General features: G+C 43.3%; 1 protein-coding gene across 2 annotated transcripts in view; it reads right to left on the minus strand.

The window, feature by feature from the left end:
• The window catches only part of FHL1 (four and a half LIM domains 1), a 64782-nt gene extending 42135 nt beyond the window's left edge, over positions 1 to 22647 (minus strand). Inside the window, 1 exon segment of one of the 2 annotated variants that reach the window (NM_001034341.1) lies at positions 22539 to 22647. The gene's annotated coding sequence lies outside the window, so the exon portion shown is untranslated. 2 annotated transcript variants of the gene reach the window in all.
• Positions 22648 to 25437: the final 2790 nt, after the last annotated feature.

Raw genomic sequence — 25437 nt, forward strand, 5'->3', positions numbered from 1 at the left:
GCTCAAACACTCAGCATTGTTAGCAGAGTGAGCTCATGGCCTATTTCAGTTTTAAATTAACATTTGGCAATCACCCGGGTAATCAAAACAAATGACTCAGTCATTTAGAATAGATTTATTAGTTGAGTCTCCCCCCGCTCTTTTAACATCTCTAGTGTATTTTGCCACAGGAGAGCTCAGAGCCAGACAGAATGTAGAGCACAAGTCACCAGAGGAATATTTAGAGGTGTTGCCATGGAGATGAGGTGCTTAGTGACTGCTGAAGTTATCTCCAATCAACAACAGGATTAGGCAGCAGGCTGGTGGGCAGGCTCATCCCCGCATGGATGGTTCTGCCTGACTAGGAAACAGGTGTGCCCTGTGCTTTTCCCACTGACACACAAAATGGTACACTCTGACACGCTGCCCTCTCCACACCCTCCAGGCCTCCCCACAGGCAGCGCTGACATCACCACCTTACCCGCCCCCCATTATTCAGAAAGGACTGGCTGGGGCTAAGGAGAAAGGAAGTGTGATCACTGTATCTTCCCCAACATGTGAAATCCTGAAACCCACACCAAAGGCTCTTTTATATCAACTGTGAAATGTACATGAGTGAAAGAATTTGAAGGAAAAGACAGCTCCCTGAGAGAAGGCCCTCCTCCCCCCACAACCCAGGCCCACCTGTTCTGTTCACTCCTCCATTCCCACACCTAGAACAGTACCTGGCACACAGGAGGCACTCATGAAGCATCCATTGAATGAAATAAGGCAAACAAAAACCAAAGATTATAACCAGGCTCAAAACTCCCCACGCTCCACAACCAACTTGTTTCAAGCCGATCATCAAACAAGCAGTGGTTAGAGATTTTCTTTTTAATGTTAATGAATGCGAAAATAAATCCAGTTAGTTCAACAGGCTAATGGGTTCATCAATTTAGAGACCTTAATGACAACTGTTGAAGACAACTCTTCAAATTCAGTATGGACAAGTCTGCTGATGATAGGACAGGGGTCTTGTCTGCCAGATCTAAAGCCCCAGATCTAAAGACAAATTTGTTAACTTTCAAAGTGAATGCTTAAATTGACTGACTCCAAAGAAATGCCTTCTAGTCCCCTTCCCACCTACACTTAAGGAGAGACAATATTTTCTTGTTCTATCATATGAACAATGTCTCATTGGTTCCATGTTCTACCTCATTTGTCTTACAGGACTTTAAGTTTCTTGGTGACAGGGACAGAAAGCCCCGATTTCTTGGGGACAGGGACAAGAATCCCTGATTTCTTTTCTACCTCCCAGGACTTAGCATGGTATGTATGTACCAAAAGCCTTGGCTCAGCCTCATCTACCACCACCCGCACCCCAATCATACGGAACTCACTGTTTCTAAAAAGGTGCCACACCCTTTCATGCAGCTGTGGGAAGAATGCAGCATGGACAGCTGTTCACAGCAAGGGCGCCGGAGTCAGACTGGCTGGGTTCATGTGCTGGCCCCGCCTTATATCAGCTGTACAACCTCTGGAACCTCATAATGGTAAGTGACATCACAGAGGGACTGGACGCTGGCAAGATGGCAGGGCATGTAAAGCCCCTAACCAGGGCCTCACTCATATAAGGTACTCAGTGAACATCACATATATATTTATCACGATGATTACAGCAGGCAGAGAATGAAATGTTATCAAACTTGGATAATAATTTCATATTCTGCCACAGACAGTTGGCCCCAAGCATACCCCTACGTAGATCCAACCCCAACCTAAACTTTGAATCTGAATCCATCACAGTCTAGCCTTATGATACTAGTCCATTTTACTCACTTTGTCGGAACCAGTTTTTCTAGAGATAGATTCGATATGCAGTGGGCTCTATTTGAAGGAATCCCATTCTCTAAACAACCAGAATAGCTTCCTCCCTAAGATCCCAACACTGCCAGTACCTTCCCTGCTTCCTCTCTGTCTACTCCCCTACCTCTACAAGCTCAGGCTCTAAGGAGCCTTGTGGGGCCAGAGAACTTGTTTTCCAGTAACCACACCAAGTCACCGGCTCTCTTGAGTCCTTGATGTTATGTTCCCTGACACCCTCCAGAGGGGCAGTAGAGAGAAAGGCCCCAAAGGCTGAGCACACAGAACTCGCTTGCACCGGGGTCCAACTTGGTCCCCTGCCAGAGGAGTCTTGGGTTGCAGAGTTCATGGTTTCACCTTCAAGAACTACCCCACAAAGAAAGACAAAAACATTACAGCAAGATTTTAACAGCATCTGTATCTCCATTTCACTTTATGTCAGGGCTAGTGCCCTCAACATTTAGTTGGGGTTGGGGGATAAAGGCACTCATGGCGATAGTGTTGTGTACACTTTTCAATCTGCAGTGTGCAACTGTGGCCCTGACCAGACATAACACAAATTGTGTTGATGATATTGCGCAAGTCAAAGAGTAAAAACAGGACAGCAGCCCAACATACTGGTTAAAATGTGATGACAGCAAAGTAATCCAAAATAAAACCCAAACACTTTAGGGTCAGTCATGCTTTCAAATAAATCACGTTAATCTTATCCCACCCTGACAGAATTAATAAGTGAAGTTAGACAAACTATTTATGTTATTCCAGAAGCCAGAAGCTACATTATAGTGACATTCAACATACACAATCATTCTCCTTCAGGTTTAACAAGGGTATTTTGGTCACAGATACTGATGATCCTATCACTATGGACAGCCAAGCCTAAATGATCCCCAAATCACCAATCAACTCAGTGAATTATATGGAAAACATAACATCCAGAAACAGCAGCTGTCTGAATGAACCTAAAGACCAGTTGAATCAGTCAAAATGGATGAGCTCCATAGAATCATTGTCTCCTCAATTGTCATGGTAACCATTCCTTAATCATATCCTTCCAAATATTCTCTCCTACCTTAGAAACCAAAGAGCAGTGAACCCCAAATACCTTCTTAATTAGGTATGCTTGTGATGGTACCAGGCAGCAGCTTAGACTTATTTATCCTGCTTTGAATTCAAATGCTTACACTGCTATGGTTGTCAAGACATCAGCATATGCACGTCTAAAACACATTTGAAATGTTACCATATATGCAATAAGAAATACAAATGAGATGGCCACTGGCTTCTTTCCTTCAGGCAGAAGAACTGATAAAGCGGCTCTTACCCAGTAAAATTATGGTTGGTATAACAAACAGTTAAGGACAAAAGATGCCTCATTTTAATAATTTCAACATAATCAAGATCTATAACATCATAATCAAATCTTTACCAACACATTAACTTAATACATAAACAAAAACCAAAAGGATATTATGTTATAGAAATAAAATAAAATCCAATTTTGTGTCCTTAGATGAAATATAATACACTCTATGTCTGGAAGATTATCTATTCCACACAAGTTTCTACATTTAACTTTATATGATATAATATTCTTCAGAAATTGGAAAGAGAAATGTTTTATGTTTATTCAACCTGGCAAAAGAGAGATTATATTTTTAAAAAGATATCTATTAGATATATTATACATTTTAAGTTGTGATCCTTCTAGATTCATCCTTAGACTTTTATGCACAACTTTTCCAAAGTTAGAGTAGTAAGCCATTTAAAAATATTGCCATTGGAATATATGGAACCTTTTAAATATAGAATTTGCTTGTACTGGGTTTCCAACTAGTAATAAAAGGTCTTTCCTTCCAGAAATGCACAACCTGTATACTAATAAAAGAGGAAAGGTAAGCAGTGTGTCCACCAGGCCCCAAATAAGCACTAAGGAGCTCTTTCGACAGGCCATTTCTGGATGCAAATTTACAGAATTTTTGGTCACAAAGGTGGATGAAAAATAAAAATATATTCATTCCTTTTTAATTGGCATACTAAAATTTGCAACAAAAGCAAAAATATCAAGTGGGACTATATAAAATAAAAAAGCATCTGTGCAGCAAAGAAAATGATCAACAAAGTGAAAAGGCAACCTATGGAATGAGAGAAAAATATTTGCAAATCATATATCTGATAAGGAACTAGTATCCAAAATATACAAAGAACTCATACAACTCAATGGCAAAATAAATAATCCAATTAACAAATGGGCAGTGGAAAGTGAATAGACATTTTCCCAAAGAACACAAACACATGGCCAACAGGTACATGAAACGACGCTTTCAACATCACTAATTTCCCTGGTTCAATATCAGGGAAATGTGAACCCAAACCACAAAATCACCTCACACCCACAGAATGGCTATTATCTAACACTACAAGTAACAAGTGTTGGCAAGGATGTAGAACAAAGGAACATTCTTACACTGTTGGTGGGAATGTAAATTGGTGCAGCCACTACAGAAAACAGTATGGAGAGTCCTCTAAAAATTAAAAATAGAACTATGCTATAATCTAGCAATTATATTTCTTGGTATTATCCAAGAAAAGCCCAAAGATAATCTGCACCCCCATTCATCGGCCAGCACTACTTACAATAGCCAAGATATGGAACAACCCTCTTACCCATCAAAAGATTAATGGATAAAGAAGATGTAGAACTGTATATACAATGGAATGCTACTTAGACATAAAAAGAAGGAAATCTTGCCACTTGCAACAACATGGATGGACCTCTGGGGCATTATGTAAGTGAAATTAGACAGAGAAAGACAAATACTGTATGATTTCTCATATATACATCTAAATTTTTTATTTTAAAAAGCTCATATATACAAGAACAGGGGTTGGGGAAATGGGTGAAGGGGGGGGTCTAAGGTTACAAAACACACTATAGGTATTTTCCTCATATGCTTTTACATAACTGCTGGCTAATGAGCTTTAAAAGACTAAAGAAAACGTAGAAAAACAAATAAAACATTAAGAATACTTAGGAATACAAAAGTCATCGATAACAGATAACTAAAATTATGAGGCATGAGGAACAAGTAGGAACAACGCAAAAAAACCCATCACCACAACCACCACCACCAAAAAAAGAACAACAACAAATGGCGAAATCCAGCAAGAAATGAGAGCAGCAAATATTTGCTAAAGTTAAAAGGTAAAACCTTGAGATCCTGTCCTTTGCCCTAATGTTCATGGTATTTTTGTTTTAAAAATATGAAGACTGATGTCCTTTCAATGACTATTAACAACAGTTCCCAAATAAAAACAAACAATAGAATAAAATTCACTGAATTGACTGATAGGCTTGAATTAGTCACTGCCAAGTTTACGACTTTCCCACAACTCCAAGCATTCTTTTGTCAAGAGAAACAGGATTCCCTGCTCCCACCCCGCCATGATGACCACGGGTGGCTTTCTGGGTGACTATAATTTGTGTTTTTTTATAAACTCATTGGGGAATACCTACCAATTAGAAACTCCACAATCAAAGCAACGATGGACAAAGGATGAGTACAGATGCATAAAATCTGACAATTCTGATAGCTGCCTCTGCAGGGCCTCAGGTTATCCCAGAACAAGAGAAATTCCTGAGCCAAAGGCTTAGTTCTAACCCTACCTTCTCCCACAGAGCTATCACTGAATCTAGCCATTTGTCCTACAAAGGCTTTCATACCTTTTCTTCCTTATAATCACATTTCTACAATCCTAATTTGGTTCATGATTACTTCAGACCTAGACTACTTACTTCACCAGGCTTCCTAATGGCTCAGATGGTAAAGCATCTGCCTACAATGCGGGAGACCTCGGTTCGATCCCTGGGTCGGAAAGATCTCCTGGAGAAGGAAATGGCCAACCCACTCCAGTACTCTTGCCTGGAAAATCCATGGACAGAGGAGCCTGGTAGGCTACAGTTCATGGGCTCTCAAAGAGTCAGACACAACTGAGCGACTTCACTTCACTTCACTTCACTTCCTGTCTTCATAGAGCTGCTAGAAGAACTGTTCAAATGTACCACCTTGAATGGATCACTCCCAATCCTCCAAACTTTCTTCTCCTTCAATCTAAACGCCAAATTTCTAGCATGAACTCAAGGGCCTCCCAGTCATATTCCAAATCTACTTTTCTCCATCCCCCCACACTCAACTTTAGCTTTGGCTGACTCCATGCCTCTGAGCTTTGTTACCACTGCAGAGTAAAAGGTGCTTTGATGCATGTCACCTTCCCTAAATCAGTGAGATTCTCAAATTGGCTGCACCTAGGAAGCCAAAGCAACTAGTAACGTCTGAGTGGCCCTCATGGTCCCCCAGATGAATGAATATGGAGCCAAGTTTAAGAACAATCGTCCCAGTCTCCTGGGGGAGAGGGTTACTACTGTTGCTGCTGCTACTGCTAAGTCGCTTCAGTCGTGTCTGACTCTGTGTGACCCCAGAGACGGCAGCCCACCAGGCTGCCCTGTCCCTGGGATTCTCCAGGCAAGAACACTGGAGTGGGTTGCCATTTCCTTCTCCCAATGCATGGAAGTGAAAAGTGAAAGGGAAGTCGCTCAGTCGTGTCTGACTCTAGCGACCCCATGGACTGCAGCCTACCAGGCTCCTCTGTCCATAGGAATTTTCTAGGGAAAAGTACTGGAGTGGGGTGCTATTACCTTCTCCAGGGGAGAGGGTTACTGAAACACAAAGTGTTGAGCTGCATCCCCAGTGCTTCTGATTCAGTGGGTCTGAAATGGGGCCCATGAATCTGCATTTTCAACAAGCTCCCAGGTAATGCTGATGCTGCTGGTCAAGGACACCACTTTGATAAATGCTAGTCTATAGTTGTGTGAAAGTGAAAGTGAAGTTGCTCAGTCGTGTCCGACTCTTTGCAATCCCATGGACTGGAGCCTACCAGGCTCCTCCATCCATGGGATTTTCCAGGCAAGAATACTGGAGTGGGTTGCCATTTCCTTCTCCAGGAGATCTTCCCAACCCAGGGATTGAACCTGGGTCTCCCGCACTGTAGGCAGATGCTTGACCATCTGAGCCACCAGGGAAGATAGTTGTGTAATCAGTACAATTATATAGTATAAATATATGTACCATATACACATAATAGTAACTATCATATGCATATTTCATTTGGCAACAGAGAAGGTACTATCTCCTGGAATCCTTCTATTATCACCCCTGTACTGTTGTTTAACTTTTTAACCCATTTGCTTTTGAACCAATCTATATAGAAAGTCTTAGAGATTATCCAGTCCAATTCCTTTTCCAAACTGAGACCCCGAGAGGGGAAGTACTTTGCCCAAGGGATCATCAGATGGTTATTGGTAGAACTTGGGCTAGCACTCAACACTCCCGACTCCTTCCTCTTCCCCCTCAGTTCAGTGGTCTTTCCACCACATCCTTAATGTGTCTCTAACAGCTTCTCCAGTTAGGATGGATATTCCTTGCTTGAAGAGATCCCTTTTGTTTTAATATTCTCCACTGCATCTAGCAAAGTGCCCTGCCCATAGAATAAACGGTCAATAAACATCTGTCACCCTGCTTATTTAACTTCTATGCAGAGTACATCATGAGAAACACTGGGCTGGAAGAAGCACAAGCTGGAATCAAGATTGCCAGGAGAAATATCAATAACCTCAGATATGCAGATGACACCACCCTTATGGCAGAAAGTGAAGAGGAACTAAAAAGCCTCTTGATGAAGGTGAAAGAGGAGAGTGAAAAAGTTGGCTTAAAACCTAACATTCCAAAAGCGAAGATCATGGCATCTGGTCCCATCACTTCATGGCAAATAGATGGGGAAACAGTGGAAACAGTGGCAGACTTTATTTTTGGGGGCTCCAAAATCACTGCAGATGGTGACTGCAGCCATGAAATTAAAAGACGCTTACTCCTTGGAAGGAAAGTTATGACCAACCTAGATGGCATATTCAAAAGCAGAGACATTACTTGGCCAACAAAGGTCTGTCTAGTCCAGGCTATGATTTTTCTAGTGGTCATGTATGGATGCGAGAGTTGGACTGTGAAGAAAGCTGAGTGCCGAAGAATTGATGCTTTTGAACTGTGGTGTTGAAGAAGACTCTTGAGAGTCCCTTGGATGGCAGGGAGGTCCAACCAGTCCATCCTAAAGGAGATCAGTCCTGGGTATTCATTGGAAGGACTGATGCTAAAGCTGAAACTCCAGTACTTTGGCCACCACATGCGAAGAGTTGACTCATTGGAAAAGACTGATGCTGGGAGGGATTGGGGGCAGGAGGAAAAGGGGACGACAGAGGATGAGATGGCTGGAGGGCATCACCGACTCGATGGACGTGAGTTTGAGTGAGCTCTGGGAATTGGTGATGGACAGGGAGGCCTGGCGTGCTGCAATTCATGGGGTCGCAACGAGTAGGACATGACTGAGCGACTGAACTGAACTGAACTGAAAACATCTGATGATTTCATTTGAGGAAGTGTTCAGACTCTTACTCTAGAAGCTGGCTTTTGTATCCTATGAACCATTTCCCGAAGTGCTGACAACTGGGCAGCCTTGCTCCAATCAATTTAGCTGCACAGTAAGTCCTTCTCATTGGCATACACACAGCCAGAGTGTGCTATAGGGATGATAACACACAGAAAGGAAAATTTCAGCTTCCCAGGTGGTTCAGCAGTAAAGAATCTGCCTGCCCATGCAGGAGACACAGGCAAAGCAGGTTTGATCCCTGGTTGGGAAGATCCCCTGCAGAAGGAAATGGCAACCCACTCCAGTATTCTTGCCTGGAAAACCCTATGAACAGAGAAGCCTGGCAGGCTACAGTCCATGGGATAGTAAAGAGTCAGACATGACTAAACAACAACAGCAACAAAAGGAAAATAGGAGGGGTTTTAAAAGAGGAAGGAACAATAAGCTTATGAGGTGACACAAATCAACTTTCAAGTTGTACATCAGAAACTTTCACAAGTACCCCAGGTTCCATCTGATACATACCAGGCCCATGCAGCTGTAACAGCCCAGCAGTGGGGGAAGTCTAAAGTACACTACTCTGGGGACTCGATGCCCTCTGCCAAGGGGCCCCAACTTTTTTTGAACTTTCCTTGCACCTTAACAGAAAAATCCAGGGTAAGCAGGAGACAGAGGGGAAGGGAGACCAAGAGGAGACAAAGGGCAGCAGCAGCAGAAGGGTAAGCAGGGCAGACCCTGTCACATACCCGCCCTGCCTGCCATCATCACAGCATCTCCACAGGCTTTCCAGCTATTTCCAGCAGCCTGGCTGGGAGGAGCAAGACTGTGCCAGGCCTCTTGACTGACTGAGTGAGCCTGTGTACACCTGTGGGATGAACACAGGATGCACTGGTCAGACCGTTACTTCTGCTGCCTCTACAATGGACAGGAACTGCACGTACAATCCAGTCAGCTTGCAGAACTTGGTGTCAATCGTGAGGGTGACCACAAGGAATGTAGTGCTTGTGCCACCATTCGGGTCACCACTGGCCCACAGTAACCCATGACGTTGGCAGCCAAACTGGAATCCCGAGCCTCCATCAAGGATTGTGACTCAATGGAGAGATTCTCTCTGTCCCTTCTTTCCCCTTCCCATTAAAATCTGGTGCTTCCAATAGAGGTAGGACCACATGTACAGTCAACCAGTCAAGCACTGAAATCAAGAAAAAATATGTGAAAGCTTTCCTAATAACAGGCATAACAATAAGTATATATACCAGATCCATACATTAAAAAATTCTTCCAATATACAATGAAATTTAATACATTAAACAGGTGAACTTGATAACCAACTCCCCCTTCATGAGTAATTTTGCAGCTAACTGTATGAAGTTTTTGACCCTGGGTCTAATCACAGAGCTGATGGACACATTCCATGAACAGTCACATCCCCAAGACAGCCATTCCTTGAGTGACTGCCCTCATTTATGTTCTAATTCCTAATGCTTTGTCATTTTTTCTCTTCCAATGACTTTAACACCATCCCAATGTTTCCTTATCTCCCTCAGCCTCAAAGTCCCTCTCAGGCCTGATCCCCACCCACCCACGCCTACATAGAATGGTCTGTTCACACAGCCAACTCAAGAAAGCGACACGTACTTGAAGATGCTCATAATATTCACTCAGTTCCAGGAATATAGAAATCATTTATAGTAAGACCTTAAAAGACCTCATCTTTTCACATAGGTTTACTGTCGCATTGGCCAAGCTGGGTAATTGCCTGGAGGTTCTGGTGTCAGATTTATGCTACTACAAGCCAAGAAATAACCTTTGGTCCAAAGCAATCAAACTCTGCCCTGGATACTGGCTCCAAGAGTTGGCATGAGCTCACCGATTGTCACTGTTGCTGGTGACACCACAAATGCAAGGGTCAAAAAGGGGCTCTTTGAGTTGTAAGGCAGGCAATTTGTCAAGCCTGGGGCTCCACTCCACCACAAAGATGGCACGATGCCTCAGTGACCACAGACAGAGACAGTTCCCAGTGCTCACACTGAGCTGCCCAGTAACTCTTGTACAACCTGAGAGTGGTGAGCAGCTGGGCAGCTCTCCCAGGAGCTCACACTGTCACTATTCAGGGAGCCTGTGGGCTAAGTTAAGGGCTTTCCACACGGCTCTGTGGGAAAGAATCCACCTGCAGGAGGCCTGGGTTCGATCCCTGGGTCAGGAAAATCCCCTGAAGTAGGAAATGGCAACCCACTCCAGTATACTTGCCTGGGAAATCCCTGGACAGAGGAGCCTGCTGGGGGTCATAAAGACTCGGACACGACTGAGTGACTGAGCACAGCACAGCGTGACTCAACTCACAGCACTCGTGAGAAGCACTTCTCTTACGTTATGCTATGCTCAGATTCAGTCATGTCCAACTTTTACATTACTATACTTAAAAACAAACACTGTGATTTATCTACAAGTTAATAATAAAACGTGCCTGATATATTCATTATATTTCTGAATCTCAAGTGAAAATAATAGATTTATTAAAGCAGCTTTATTTTTTGGCAATAATTTTAAAATTGTACTATAGTTGATTTACAATGTTGTGCCAATCTCTGCTATACAGCAAAGTGACAGTGTTATACACCTATATACATTTTAAAAAGCAGTTTTAGAGTTACAGAATTGAACAGAAAGTGGTTCCCACATACCTTAATAAGACCCCTTTCCACTTTCCTCCATTTTTGATACCCTGCATTATTATATTTTGTATAGTTGTTGAACCCTCATTGATAACTATTAACTAATCTTAATAGTATACATTAGGGTTCACTCGGTGTATGTTGTGCATTCTATAGATTTTGACTAATGTTGAAGGATTAAAAAAAAAAAAAAAACCCTTTCCAGGAATGCCCTGGCAGTCCAGTGGTTAAGACTCCCACACTTTAACTGCCGAGGGCCCAGGTTTGATCCCAGAACAGGGAACTAAGATCTGACAAGCTGCAAGTTATGCCCAATAAAAACAAAACAAAATCTTTCCAGTACTTTTTGAGGAACAATAAATCTCCTTACCGCAAGAGCATTTTAATTGCTTTAGCTTTGTAAAAGTAAGTTTTGTAGGAACATTGTAATGTACATCACTCATTCCTTTTCAGTGAATCATGGTTTCAACAACTGTCTATAACAGACCCACATACTCAACTTTATCTGAAAACCAACCCTTCACAACTCTCAAACCACCAGCATGGCCCCAAACTTAATAGGAGTCTGAATTATTGGACCACGAAACAAAAAGAAAAATAATCTCCAAGATGACATCTGACCACGAAACAGAAAAATAATCTCCAAGATGACATCTGACCACGAAACAGAAAAATAATCTCCAAGATGACATTTGACATGTTGGAATTAGTCTGCTGATGACTTGGTCTGGAGATGTTTATAAAAACAGCTTTGTCATGAGAAAGCAGAGCAGCGTAAGAGAAGTAGTAGTATCAGGAGACAAAAAAGAGGAGGAAGAAGAAACCTGGGAAAGAAAAGCAAAGAAGGGCAGAAACAGTCGAAATCAGGAGCGTCAGATGGAGACTAGATGCAGGACAGAGCGACAGCAATGGAAAGGAAAGCTTGTTAGACACAAATTATGGTGACATGGATTATTTTGAGGGAGTGAGTTAGGAAGGGAAAAACTGCATCTCAATACTGTGTGTGTGTGTGTGTGTGTGTGTGTGCGCGCTCAGCTGCTTCAGTCGTGTCTGACTCTTTGCACCCAATGGACTGTAGCCCACCAAGTTCCTCTGTACATGCGGCTTCTCCAGGCAAGAATACTGGAATGGGTTGTCATTTCTTCCTCCAGATCTTTCTGACCCAGGGACTGAACCAGCGTCTCTTATGTCTCCAGCACTGGCAGGCAGTTTCTTTACCACTAGCGCCACCTGGGAAGCCCCTATCTCTACTATAGCCCTTCAGTTGCCTAATCATTCGTTCAACTGAATATATCAATGGGAAAGCAACAGTCAGCATGTGAAAAGCTGGCTTTGTACTAGTGTGTAAAGATGGTATACCTTCCATCCACTTTAAATTCCCCCTGAAACCATTTCAAATCTTTCGGAAGGCTCAGGGGATAGGGTTATTCCTGAATAATTATATATTGATACACACACTAGCTGAAGGTATAGATCTACAGGTGTAAAACATTTGTTCTCATTGCTTGCAGTCTTAATCTATGAATAAGTATGAAGCAAGATTCAAATTACATTATGTGTCCTATCCTTGAGGGATTTGACACGTCACTACCTATTTCAGAAGAACATATACCACTTTTCCATTTTATTAGAATTGTTTCTCTCTTGGTTTCTATCTCCCTTCAATCCAAGTATGTACTGAGACTATTTAATAGAGGCTATAGTTTACTCGCAGACAAAATTCTTAAGTACACATCTTTAAGCAATCAGGAAAAGATTCTAGAAAGTCAAACCTGGAATCTGCCTGTAATATTATTTTATCTCAAATACACAGAAGAAAAGGGTGTTTTGGATTTATATCTGGTCTTTGGATCAAGGAAGATCCACAAACTTTTCAAATCTAAGTTAGAAAGCAGCTTTTACACAAAAGCAGATCAGCAGTGGCCTGGGGACTGGGGCAAGGGAAGAATGTGCTGCAAAAAAAGAAGCGAAAGGAAGCATGTAGGGGGAGTGAGTGCCCCAAATATTCCACATCCCAGAGTGGCAGTGGCCTCATGGGTGTATACCCCTGCTGCAACCCAGATGCCTTAACTGGATGTAGTTTACTGTACATAAATTATACTCGATAGAGTGGCTATCAGATTATCTTAATAACCATTCCACAATGCATATGTATATCAAACCATCACATTGTACACTTCCTTTTTTCATATTATTTTTAACCATTTTTCAATTGAAGTGTAGTTAATTTACAATGTTTTCAAATTTACAATGTTTTCAGGTGTACAGAAAAGTTATTGTTATATACATATATCTATTCTTTTTCAGATTCTTTTCCATTAGAGGTTATTACAAGATATGGAATATAGTTCCCTGTTATACAGTAGGCCCTTGTCTATTTTGTATATAGTAGTGTGTACATGTTCATCCTGAACTCCTAATTTATCCATTATAATTTACTTATGACAGATTTATTTATTGTACTTAATTTATTGTACCACACTACACCTATAAATATATATAATTATATATGTTATTCTTTAATAAATTGGGGGAAGTTGATATTTAGAAAGTGGCTCCAAAAAAGGCCAACTGTTTTATCTGTAGATGCAAGTATAAACCTCCTATTACCTCCTATTAGCTTGGCTGCTTCATTTCTTTTCCTTAGTGTGGTTACATGTGCTTACTACACTGGAAATTTTTGCATCTTGTGGCCCAGAAGGGAAGGGTCCAGAATTTGAAAATCTGATCTGACCCTGGTATTTGGAGATGTAGAATCTTTGACAAGGAACTCAAAGTGTCTCCTTAGCATCTAGAAACCATCCGACTGATGATATATATTTTTTTAACATTTTAAGTATTTGAAGCTATCATTATTTACAGGGTGCTTTTTACAAACTTTTGAAAAAGAAAATTTTGTTAATTCAAATGTCTAAATTCACCACTATGGTTTAGTGATATAAAAATGTTTGGAATTGATGTGTCTGTGCGCCTGTATGTACTTTTTAGTCTATAAGCAACCTGGGGGACACCTGTTACTTCAGGTCACCTAGTCACACAGAAGTGTAGACGATAAATTATGTCTATACACAGACGCTGACAATCAGCTTCCCAAACAAGAATAAAGTCTTATAGTAGACCTGACAGAGATCCACTGAAAAACCAATCCTTAATGTCTTCCCAATAAATCACACATTTTTAATCTGACAGATGCCAAACAGCCTTATCCGCACTCTAAAACTGAAAGTGAATAACAAAACTTGTTGAGTACAGAAATTAACTTTTGTACCATCCTTATCAAAACAACCTTGACAATAAAATCTCTACATTGCCAGCTATCATGTCTTTAGTACTGAAAAGCATATTTAGAATTTTGTGGATTTTGCAAATTCTTGTGATTAGAACGTCTACTATGGACTATGTCCTGAACATATGTAAGAACCAGAGTTTTTAGGTGGGTAAATAAAACCTACAGAAAGTAGAATGCTGGCAACCATGACTTATTTTGATAGCTCTTTTCTTTTTCTAGGTTTCATTGCACTTACAAAGCCAGTACACATGTATCTTTTATCTGTGTATTTTACACCTAGAGTACTCCCAAAATAAAGTGCAAGCAAATCTCATTGGTTTAAATACAGAGGAAAACCCATTGTCAGAAGAGAAATACAGCATACTGCAGGAAGCTGGGAAGAGCTGGCAGCTCACCGACAATATACATACTCATTAGCAGGCAATAATGAGGAACAGGAGCAAAAACTACTTCAGAACACACCCCTAGGCAAGGGTACAATTTTCTCATTTGTTCAAATAGTAAGCCCTTGGCAGGGAGTATCCATAATCATTATTCCATGTAGCTTTAGCATTGGCTGGGCCCCTGGCCACAGAGAAGGGATGATTTTGTGTTAAAGGTTTACATGTGTATGCAGCCTATGTAATCACCGGATGTACTCTGTTGAATTCTGTTCTAGCAGTGACATTTCTGTATCAAGCAACACTGGATCTCACCACACACTTGCTCTAGAGAGCAGCTTCCCTGCCTATCCTAGGCTGAAAAACAGACCTGGTCCAGGGTGGGCTAACTGTAATCCTGGCAAACGAGGGAAGGGGAAGACACGGCGGCAGAGGAACTTGATGAGGGCTCCGGGAGCCTGGAAAAAGGCAAGTGGGCAGAGTCCATTGGACCCCCCCCCCAAAAAAAGAAGAAGGAAAGTCACCCTGAGAGTAAAATAGACATTCAGGCAAAGGAGATATGAAGAGAGTGACCCACGCAGCCACAGAAAGAACAAAGACAGCCAAGAAAGAAAGGGAGGAAAGTCGAAGAATTGATTTTTTTCACCGTGCTAGATTTAAAACAACGTCCGCACATGTGGGCGCACGCGCATGTGTGTTTGCTGCAACTGAACTTACCAAGTTTGGAAGCAAATACATCTTTAAAATTTCTTTTCCACAATTTTAACTTTCCCACAATTTTAAGACATCTCATTTTATAAAGGCAAAGGAAACTTTCATGCAGCGGTGGCTCCAATTGGGGCCTTCCAGGCTAGTATGTGTAAAGACTCATAAAGTTGCTGCTGCATTTCTGTGATTCTAGGCATATTCCATAGGCTTTGGTACTTGTCCTTACCTCCCAGGCCAAAAGAAATTAAAGGCTAGCTGCTCAAAAGAGGTTTCCCACCACTAATGTTCAATTTCAATAAAGCAAATAACATGATAAACTCCTGCAAACAACTGTTCTGATCATTTTCTGAAATTAAGAAAATCATGGCCTTTTTGGTATCCTTTACTATATAGTTAACATACTTTCACCATAATAACTTGTTCTCTTGAGAGACAGGCCAACAGAAGGTTCTGGCTTTGAAGAGTTATTAATTAGGAAATTAAAGCTTACCTACACATGGAGAACCTAAAACTTCAAATTGGAACTCTAACATTAACACATCATACAACCTTGGATCATGCGCTTGGCCTCTTTGAGCCTCAGTTTTCTCACCTGTAAAACAAAGGGAGGTGGATTCTAACAGCCCTTTAGCTGAAATTCTCCTACTCAAGTTGGAGGAGGAGGTATTTTCAGAAGCTTACAGGAGGAGGCCACATGATCTTTCTCTAACTCTTGGATGGCATTCTCATTTCACTCTTCATGACCACGACTTCTATCTAGAGATGCAACAGTAATTCAGACTTTTTGGTAAATTTTTTTAAAAACCTAAGACTACACTTATAAACTGGAGATTCTGCAATGGACTTGGGTCCACCGTTAAAAAAAAAATCACTGCATTTAAACAAGAAATTCAAAACACTATCACTAATTTGGGGGTGGTGGATTATAACTGATTTTTATTTTCTTTAGGCTTGTCTGTATTTTCTGAATTTCCCCACAATGAAAAAGTGCCGTTCTTATTTTAAAAATAGATTTTCAAAATGATGAATGTATTCTTGCAAGTTTTACCAGATTTCTCAAGTCCACTCTAAAATCCTGGGGGAAGGGGTAACAAAATCAGGCAGTATCACAAAACATGTCCACATACAGTGGTTGATTACTCAAGTGGCTGATTGCTATAGTCAGAATCAGGACATTATTATTATAATCAGAATCTATTGCTCACAGTTTTATGTGGAAATCAAAATGTACATTTTATCTAGATAATCTTTCTCTCTTTTTTTTCCAGCATCCTGGCCTTTGAGGATCACTGTTAAAATTCCTTTAAAGTGAACGAAATGAAACATGAGGTACTTCTTCTACCCACACACACACACAAAAAGCTTGCCGGACAAAATACGGTTGCTATTGGGCTGGTTTTCATTTTTCCTCTTTTTATGCTCTAAAACACAACACATTTAAAGTTAAAATAAATATTTAGCTGTCAAAACAAAACACACACCCCCATATGGAAAACACAAGCATGAATTTGATGACGTTTATTGTAAAAACAATGTCCACAGCAAAAACAAATGTTTAAATTGTGTACAAAGACTACAAAACTAAATGCTGTCATTGTTAAGCTCTATACAACAGTTCGAAAAAGGCAGAAGGTAAGCTGTGGCAAGGATATACATGCAATTAGGTAACTTTTAGTTTCACCATTATAAAAACAGTGTTTAAAACTTTCACGGTAGACAGACTACAAAGTTCTCCAAAATGACAACTGCAGTTTCAGTTTGGGTAGAACTCTAGAACAAACTTCATATTGACCTGCATTCTCCTCAACTGAGGAAGGTATAGTGGCTCACCTCTCCATTCTCCACCTGGCTGTAATCCATTTCTACAACACATTACCTCTGAAAAGACTTTTTACCTAGGACTACTCACTCACCTCTCTGCAGTAGGCTCCTTGCCTCACCCGCTTCAGCAACCCAAGCTTCAGAGAACGCAGCAAGGGACAATGGCTTACTCATAGGACTGAAGTTCAAATCCCAACTGCCGCTTATTAGTTGTGTAATCTTAGACAAGGTACTTAACCAACTTCATCCGTGCATCATAACCACTTTGCACAGTTGCTGTCAGGATCAAATTACATAATGGGTATAAATTCAATTCCTATTTTCTTTTTTAAAAAATTAAATTATTTGGCCACCTCAGGTCTTAGTTGGATCACACGGGATATTCATTGTGGCATGAGTTGGATCACACGGGATATTCATTGTGGCATGAGGGCTTATTGCCTCGCGGCATATGGGATCTTAGCTCCCCAACCAGGGATTGAACCTGCATCCCCTGCACCACAAGGCAGATTCTCAACTGCTGGACCACCAAGGAAGTCCCTCACATATTTTCTAGAGTTAATAGTAGGCCTTCAAGTAATGTCAGTTCTCTTTCTCCCCCGACTTCCATATGATCAAATTTAACATTCATAGTTTTAATTACTCTTCAGCAAACTCAATGGTATATAGGACATATTGTAATTTTGATTTTAAGTAAGATTTTGAATGGAGCACACCACAAGGGAGACAGTATGATGTTGTGCTCAAAACCATGAACTTCCGAGGAGTAGTAGACAATCTTAATTTTGGTGTCTCTGTTTAACTGTGACCAGCTGTGAGACCAAGGGCAAATTACCTCTCTGAGGATGGTTTCTTCATTTAAAAACTGAAGTGACTATACAATGTATACAGGGGCCTAGCACAGGGTTAAGTACCATAAATGACAGCTTTTATCAGTCTTAATTATTTGGGTTGATGTTCAGGAACTAGTCACTCTTAAGACTAGTAAAGTAAGCTCAAATCCTTATTCAAATCAAGACAGTATTAGTGTTCTCTCCTAAAATTACATTTTACTGTGTTTCATACAGGAAATTACATCAACCTCAGCATTATTCACAATTGGGGTCAGGTGATACTCTGTTGTAGGGGGCTTCTCCGTGCATCATAGACTGTTTAAGCCTCTTGCCTGACCTCTACCCACGAGACATACCCAAAGCTGTGACCACCAAAACTCTTTCCAGACATTGTTCCATGTCCCCTAGGGGGCAAAAGTGCCCCAGTTCAAAATCACTGGTCTAGAACTACCCGCAGATGGGAACTCTCCAACATTTGGGAGGGAGCCCCACAGGAGAACAAAGTTTTACTCGCACTCTCATTTAGTTTTATCTATTCCTGAACGCTCCATCATTCATTGGTACCCATAAGTCAAAGCTTACCACAGAAAAATCAATTTTTTGGCCCAATTTGCTGTCAGAAGCTGCTTTAAGTCACAGGAAAGAACGCTGGCCTGTTTATGTTTTCACTACTCTGTATGTGCATGCCAAGTCACTTTTGTCATGTCCGCCTCTTTGCGCCCCTATGGACTGTAGCCCACCAGGCTCCTCTGTCCATGGGATTCTCCAGGCAAGAATACTGGAGTTGGTTGCCAGGCCCTCCTCCAGAAGATCCTCCCAATCCAGGGATCAAACCACATCTCTTACATGTCTCTGGCCCTGGCAGGCGGGTTCTTTACCACCAGCACCACCTGGGAAGCCCATTACTATCTACAGTCATACAAAATGTTGAACTTTAAAAATCAAGAAATCTGCTATGTCCTAATTACATAAAAAATTTAAAAGGCCATTGGCCTTAAGATGACTTATAAATCATAGTACCCAAACTGACAGACTATGTCTTCGTTGGGAAGGTGAGATGGAATTTATGCAGTAAGTAAATACCCCAGAAAAAATGGCTCCCCTGTTTGCACGGCTGTAGAATGTTTACTGTCCAGTCGAAAAGACTCTGGACAACTCTCGATTATTCACAATGAATTCACTGTCTATTTTTCATTTTAATAACTGCACCAGAAAGCAGGAGCCATTTCTTATCCACTGTGCATCTAGCACAGAGTATCTAGCACAGAGCCTCCAACAGAGGCGGTAACTCAGCAAATGTTGGTTGAATAAATAAATGGTCATATAGTCTGCTTAATTAAGTACTCTGTTGACCAAAAAGAAAAAAGAACCTTTCTTTGCTCTCGTCCAACAGGAGCTGAAAGAAAAGATCTTTTAAGAGAAAATAATTATAGTCTACTCCCTTTTACTCCAAATCCAAACAACTGAAAAATTCAATTAACCAAAAAAATTTTGTAGGTAAAAGTTGGGGATAGCAGCCAAATAGATAAGGCCTAGAGTTCAAGCAAGCATGAACATTTGTTCAACTCCCACAAGGTCATAAAAGTTGGCACAAGAGGGAAAGAAGGGAACCCAGAGGTGGGAAGCAGGAAAACAGAGGGGGATCAGCCTCAGGAGGTTGAGGTTAACACGTCCATCCTTTAGTGAACAGCTCTTTTTTTTTTTTTAACGTCAAAACTTTATAGAGGTGAGAGTCAAGGTCTTAAATTAATTTGTAGGCTTGATTTACAAATTACTTTTCAAATGTATATAAGCAAAACTTTTAAGAATATTTAGAGAAACTTCCCTGGTCATCCAGTAGTTAGGAATCCGCCTTGCAATGCAGGGGACACGGTTAGATCTCTAGTCAGGAACTAAGATCCCACGTGCCACAGAAGAACTAAGCCTTAGTGCAGCAATGAAAGATCCTGCATATCGCAACTAAGCCAAGTGTAAAAAAATATTTGGAAAGATATATGACCATATTTTTGTTAATTTTTGAAGTTTATTTTTTTTCTCCCCTCCTCCAGTCCTGAAGGGCAAACACCACATTCTCAAAAAGCTGGGTAAAAGACACTTCATTTACTCCTTTTGTCTAGAGAAATTCTAGGGCCCACCACCATCACATGCTTCTCTCTGTAAAAAATTTAACCACTCCCAGCATTTTATTCACATGAGAAAATATCAGATTTAAATTGCACTTTTAATGTATTATTTTTAGATCATTGACCAGTGTATAGAATTGGGTATCACATTAACATTAGAAATGGTGCAAATAACAGTGTTCATTTAAATGTACTCTCGTCCATCTTTGAGATCAAAACCTCTATTTTCACTTAAAACATTTTCAGTTTATCATTTCCAGTACACAAATAAATTATCTTGTTTAAGTGGTCCATTAGCTGGACACATTAAGTTAGCTTCAATTTCCTGGTATCACATAAGGGGAATTTTACCAATTTAAATCTTATACCATTTTTTTAAGCTTTCACTCAAAAATCTAGACTTGGTTGAAAAAAAAATGTTTTCGTTCTCCAAAAATTCAATATGGGAATGGTAACTCAGAATTTCAAAAACCAGATATAGTTACAGAATCTGTATGGTAGTCTTAAGACTATATACTTATTGGTAGGTGGCTTGCACAAATCATGGTATATCTGACCAGTTTCCTGTTGCATAAAGATTATATTTGCTCTTAAAAATGTTAAATAAGCATTTTTAAAGACTAAAGGTAAAGACTAGATTGGAACCTTATGTAACCAAAATGGGAAAGCACATATAGCCTCACCACATTAAAGGCCTGAGCCTTTTCAATATGTATTCTTCCTAAGAAAATATGAGCATGAGTTTCCAAAAGCAAAGCAACCATCCCAGAAGCCCTTGCTTCCTCAGTGTAAAGAATGGGGAGGGTTCTGTTGTGTTCCTGGAGATGAGCTGGGGAGGAAAAGGCTTCGCAAAATTCCAAGGGGCTCATAATTTAAATGTATGCTATTCTGCAAATGTTCACATTTCCAAGGAACAACATAAAATTTACATTAAAACTGTCTTAATCAAGATAACGAAAAAAAAATTATTCCTGCAGCTCTATAAGCTTGCCATAGATTTGATAACCCAGGGAAGAATTACAGGCAATTACAAAATGATGGCTCCAATTAGGAAAACTGGATCTACTCCAAATTCAAATCAAAGGGGGCTCAGACAATCCCGATAGAATAATTTAAATGACTATAAGGGACTTCCAGCAAAGACGTACGTTTAATTCTATTTCTACATCTTCTGAAAGCCAAGGAAAATACTACCACGACGTATCTCTCGCACTTCAGGAAATTCAAAAACCAAACCTGGAATCCCCTTAATAAACCTTGTTCTCTTCTTTTCCCAAGGGGTCTCGCTGGTACAGGATTTGTATTGTAAGGGGCAATCAAAACAAACCTGAGAAACCCGTACAGTCTCAAACGCAGAAAATCATATAGCGCCGAACACAAACCACACCAAGTCTTCCCTTGCCAATTTCCAAATCTCTACCTAGTCCTGGATGCCTGCGAAGAGGCCGCAAGGAATGGAAGAGAAAAGAGAAACTTCGAAAGCAGAAACCTCTCTCCCAGAGCCTAGAACAGACGGCACCTTGTTGGGATTTCACGCTTTTTGAGACGGAAAGGTCACACCCTGCAGTTTTGAAAATCCACCTTCTAAGACTCAACCCGTGTTACAGAACCTTCCTCCAGCTTCTCTAGGTTTCGCGCTGGAGCTGAAATCCCCCTCTCCCCAACCCCCATTCGCCCACCCCCCGCCATCCCCTAAGAGAAGAACCAGAGCGGGCCCTCCATGTCCTCCTCTTTCCCTCTGCACTCCACCCCCACTCCTCGAACCACCCCCAGCATCCTCGACGAGAAAACCCTGGGAGCCCCTCACCTCTACTCCTTCCCTTGCACACTCCCGCCCGCCCTCCTCGTTGTACGAACCGAGGCAGGTTCCCCCTCCCTCCCTTCCTCTCTTCCTCCCCATTCTCGCCACCCTCAAGAAAACCTAGGGGACGCCCCCCCACTTCATCTTTACCCACTCCCCGTAACCGCAGCTAGCTATCTTCGTTGAGGGAATCGAAAGGTGCCCCCCACCTCGCCCCACCCCCATTGCCCTCCACCCCCGGGCAGAAAGCCCAGGGCCCCGTACCCTCGGTTCCCACTCGCCACCATTCCGAAGAGGAAAATGGGGAGAATCCCCTCCTCCCTCGCGCTGCCCCCACCTCCAGGCGCTCCTGATCCCCTCCACCCGCCACCCCGGCGACGAGAGCCCGAAAACCGAGGGGAGGCTGAGGCACGCACCGGCGGGAGGGGAGGGGAGGGGACCCCGCGGCCGGCCGGCCCGCAGTCCCCACCCCGGGCCGGACGGCCGAGGCCCGAGGCCCCAGATACCCGCCCCGGGGGCCAGCCCGCGGGCAGCGGCGGGGTAGGAGGGCAGCCGCTCCCCCGGGACGCGGGCCCACGGGGCGGGAGGCACACACGCATGCACTCACACGCGGAGAGAAAGCGGGCTTACTGCCTGGGGATGCTCGCCCGCACGGCTGTCTCGGCGGCGGCCGCTGCCAGCACCGATACGGAGGCGCGGCGGCGGCGGCTGCGGACTGAGCCCCCTCGGCCGGGCGGTGGATGTAGGGCGCGGGAGGGGCGCGAGAGGAGGGGCGCGCGGGGGAGGCGGGGAGGGAGGGCGCGCGCGCGCGCGGGGGCGGGGGCGGGCGCGGCTGGCCGGGGGCGGGGCGGGGCGCGCGCCAGCCCGGGCCTGGCCCACGGGGGCTGCGGTGCGGGGCGCGCGCGCCGGAGCCCGCCCGGCCGGGGGCGGGGTGGGGTTGGGGCGCCACGCACCACGCGCGGCCACGTGCCCCCGCCTCGGGAGCGGCCCGCCGACTGCAAGGCGCGGGCGCGCGGGGAAGGTGGCTGCGAGGAGGCGGGGGCGAGCGCTTCCCCGGCTGGCGTGGGAGGCCGAGGGGAGGGCGGGCCGGGGGCGCCCGAGCCCCCCCCTGGCGCCGCAGCCCTCGAGGCCGGCGGGGAGTCACGAGTCACTGCAGGCGGCAGCGGCCGGCGCCGGGGAGGTGGGAGCAACAAAGGGAGTCGAGCGAAGGTGGCGTCACCCGGGGCCCCAGCTAACCTACGCACCCCCTGCAAAGCAGCCCGGGTCCGGGGCGCACCGCGATTTGGCCCCAGACTGCAAGAGCCCTGTGGTTCTGAGGGACGCCAGAGGACCCACCGGCGACCCTTCCCCTTAGTAATCGGCCGGAGGGAGCGGAAAGGATCCCCAACCATTAGCCAAAAGCCACCATACAGAGGGCTTTACATCATTCGGAAAAGCACCGATGGCAGAGCAGCACGTGGCTACTCATTCATTCACTCAACATTCGGTTTACTGAGCCCTCACCTTGTGCCAAGCACTCTGCCAGGCGCTCAGGGTATAGGGCAAAGTCAAGCAGAACACCCTCCACTTGCCCTCGGAGCTTGCAGTCTAGTGGGGAAGACAGACGACCAAGAAGTGAGAAAATAATCAGATTTGGCATTAGGCCTGTGCAGGGAAAAAAGAGGGTGCAAACTGTGTGGTTAGGAAAGTAGGAGGTGGCATTTAGCCGAGCCCTGAAACTTATAAAATGGCAACTATTGGAAGAGCCAGGAGAAAGCCTTGCAGAAAGAGGAAGCAGACGTATGAAACCCAGGAGGGGCAAATCTTAACCTCCTTAAGACTAAGAGGTGGTGGTTGTGATCAGCACCAGAAGAGCTAGGGAGAGCAGCATAAGCCTGGATAGGTTGACAGGGACCAGATTGTGGACTGCATTCTAGTCAATGGACAAGCCATTTTATTGCAAAATCAATGGAAGGCCAGTGAATGAATGACTTTACCCCTGGAGCATGACATGACCTGATTTATATTTCTTTTCTGTTCCTTTTTTCTTTAGGGATAATTGTAGATTCACATGTTTGTAAGAAATAATACAGAGAAATCCCGTGTATTTTTTACTGGGTACTTACCCAGTTTCCCCTTGTATGATGCAAGATCATAAGTACAAAATCATAACCAGAATATTGACATTAGTATAATCTACCAATCTTATTATTTCCCTAGTTTTATTTGTACTTTGCCATTGTTTGGTCGGTAAGTCGTGTCCAACTCTTTTGCAGCCCCATAGAGTGCAGCCCACCAGGCTCCTCTGTCCATGGGATTTTTCCAGGCAGAATACTGGAGTGGGTTTACATTTCCTTCAGGGGATCTTCCTGACCCAGAGATCGAACCCACATGTGCTGCATTGGCAGGCAGATTGTTTACCACTGAACCACCAGGGAAACCTTGCTGCTGCTGCTAAGTCGCTTCAGTCGTGTCCGACTCTGTGCGACCCCATAGACGGTAGCCCACCAGGCTCCCCCGTCCCTGGGATTCTCCAGGCAAGAACACTGGAGTGGGTTGCCATTTCCTTCTCCAATGCATGAAAGTGAGAAGTGAAAGTGAAGTCGCTCAGTCATGTCCGACTCTTAGCGACCCCATGGACTGCAGCCTACCAGGCTCCTCCATCCATGGGATTTTCCAGGCAAGAGTACTGGAGTGGGGTGCCATTGCCTTCTCCGAGGGAAACCTTATTTGTACTTAATTCTATCCAATTTTATCATGATTTTATCACCTGTAGACTCGTGTATCCACCACCACAGTTGGCATACAAAATACTTCCATCATTGCAAGAATCCATCATGTTGCTCCTGTAGCCTCAGCCACCTCCCCAGTACCACCCTCCCCCTACCCCCACCAGTTCCTTGCCATTGGCAACCATTCATCTGTACTCCATTTCTATAATTCTGTTATGTTAAGAATGTTATATAAATGAGTCATACAGTGTGTAACCTTTGGGGATTGTTTTTTTCACTCAGCTTAATTCCCTTACGAGTCATCCAAGTTGTGCCTGTCTGAAGTTTGCCCTCTTTTATTGTTGAGTGGTATTCCAGGTCCAATTTGTATTTTTAAAAGATCACCTTGACTACCTATGTGGAGAAAGGTTCAGAGGAGACTGAGGCTCAAAACAGGAAAACTAGTTAGGATGCTTCCTAATAATTCCTATCAAAGCGGATGGTGGTTTCTATTAGGCTGGTGCCTGTAGAGGGAAGTGGAAGGATTTGATGAAACAGGTTAGGTGAGGAAAATGGAGTTAAAGTAGTGAAAGTTGTTTTGAGATGTTTCACTGTAAAGGGGAACAGAAGTGGAGTGGAATGGGAGGGACAAGTAGGGACAAGAGAAGATTCCTTTCTCTCTTTCATTTGAGAGATGAGAGCATGTGGAGGGATAATCAGTAGGGAGGGATTGCTGATGGCTTACCAGTGGAGTCAATCCCTGCCTAGCCCAGAGGAAAAGAGAGCTGGGGCCCTCCACCTGCTGAAAGAAGTTCT

Source organism: Bos taurus, unplaced genomic scaffold, assembly GCF_002263795.3.
Source record: "Bos taurus isolate L1 Dominette 01449 registration number 42190680 breed Hereford unplaced genomic scaffold, ARS-UCD2.0 Super-Scaffold_1723_ScbfJmS_2085, whole genome shotgun sequence".
NCBI classification, from domain to species: Eukaryota; Metazoa; Chordata; class Mammalia; order Artiodactyla; family Bovidae; genus Bos; species Bos taurus.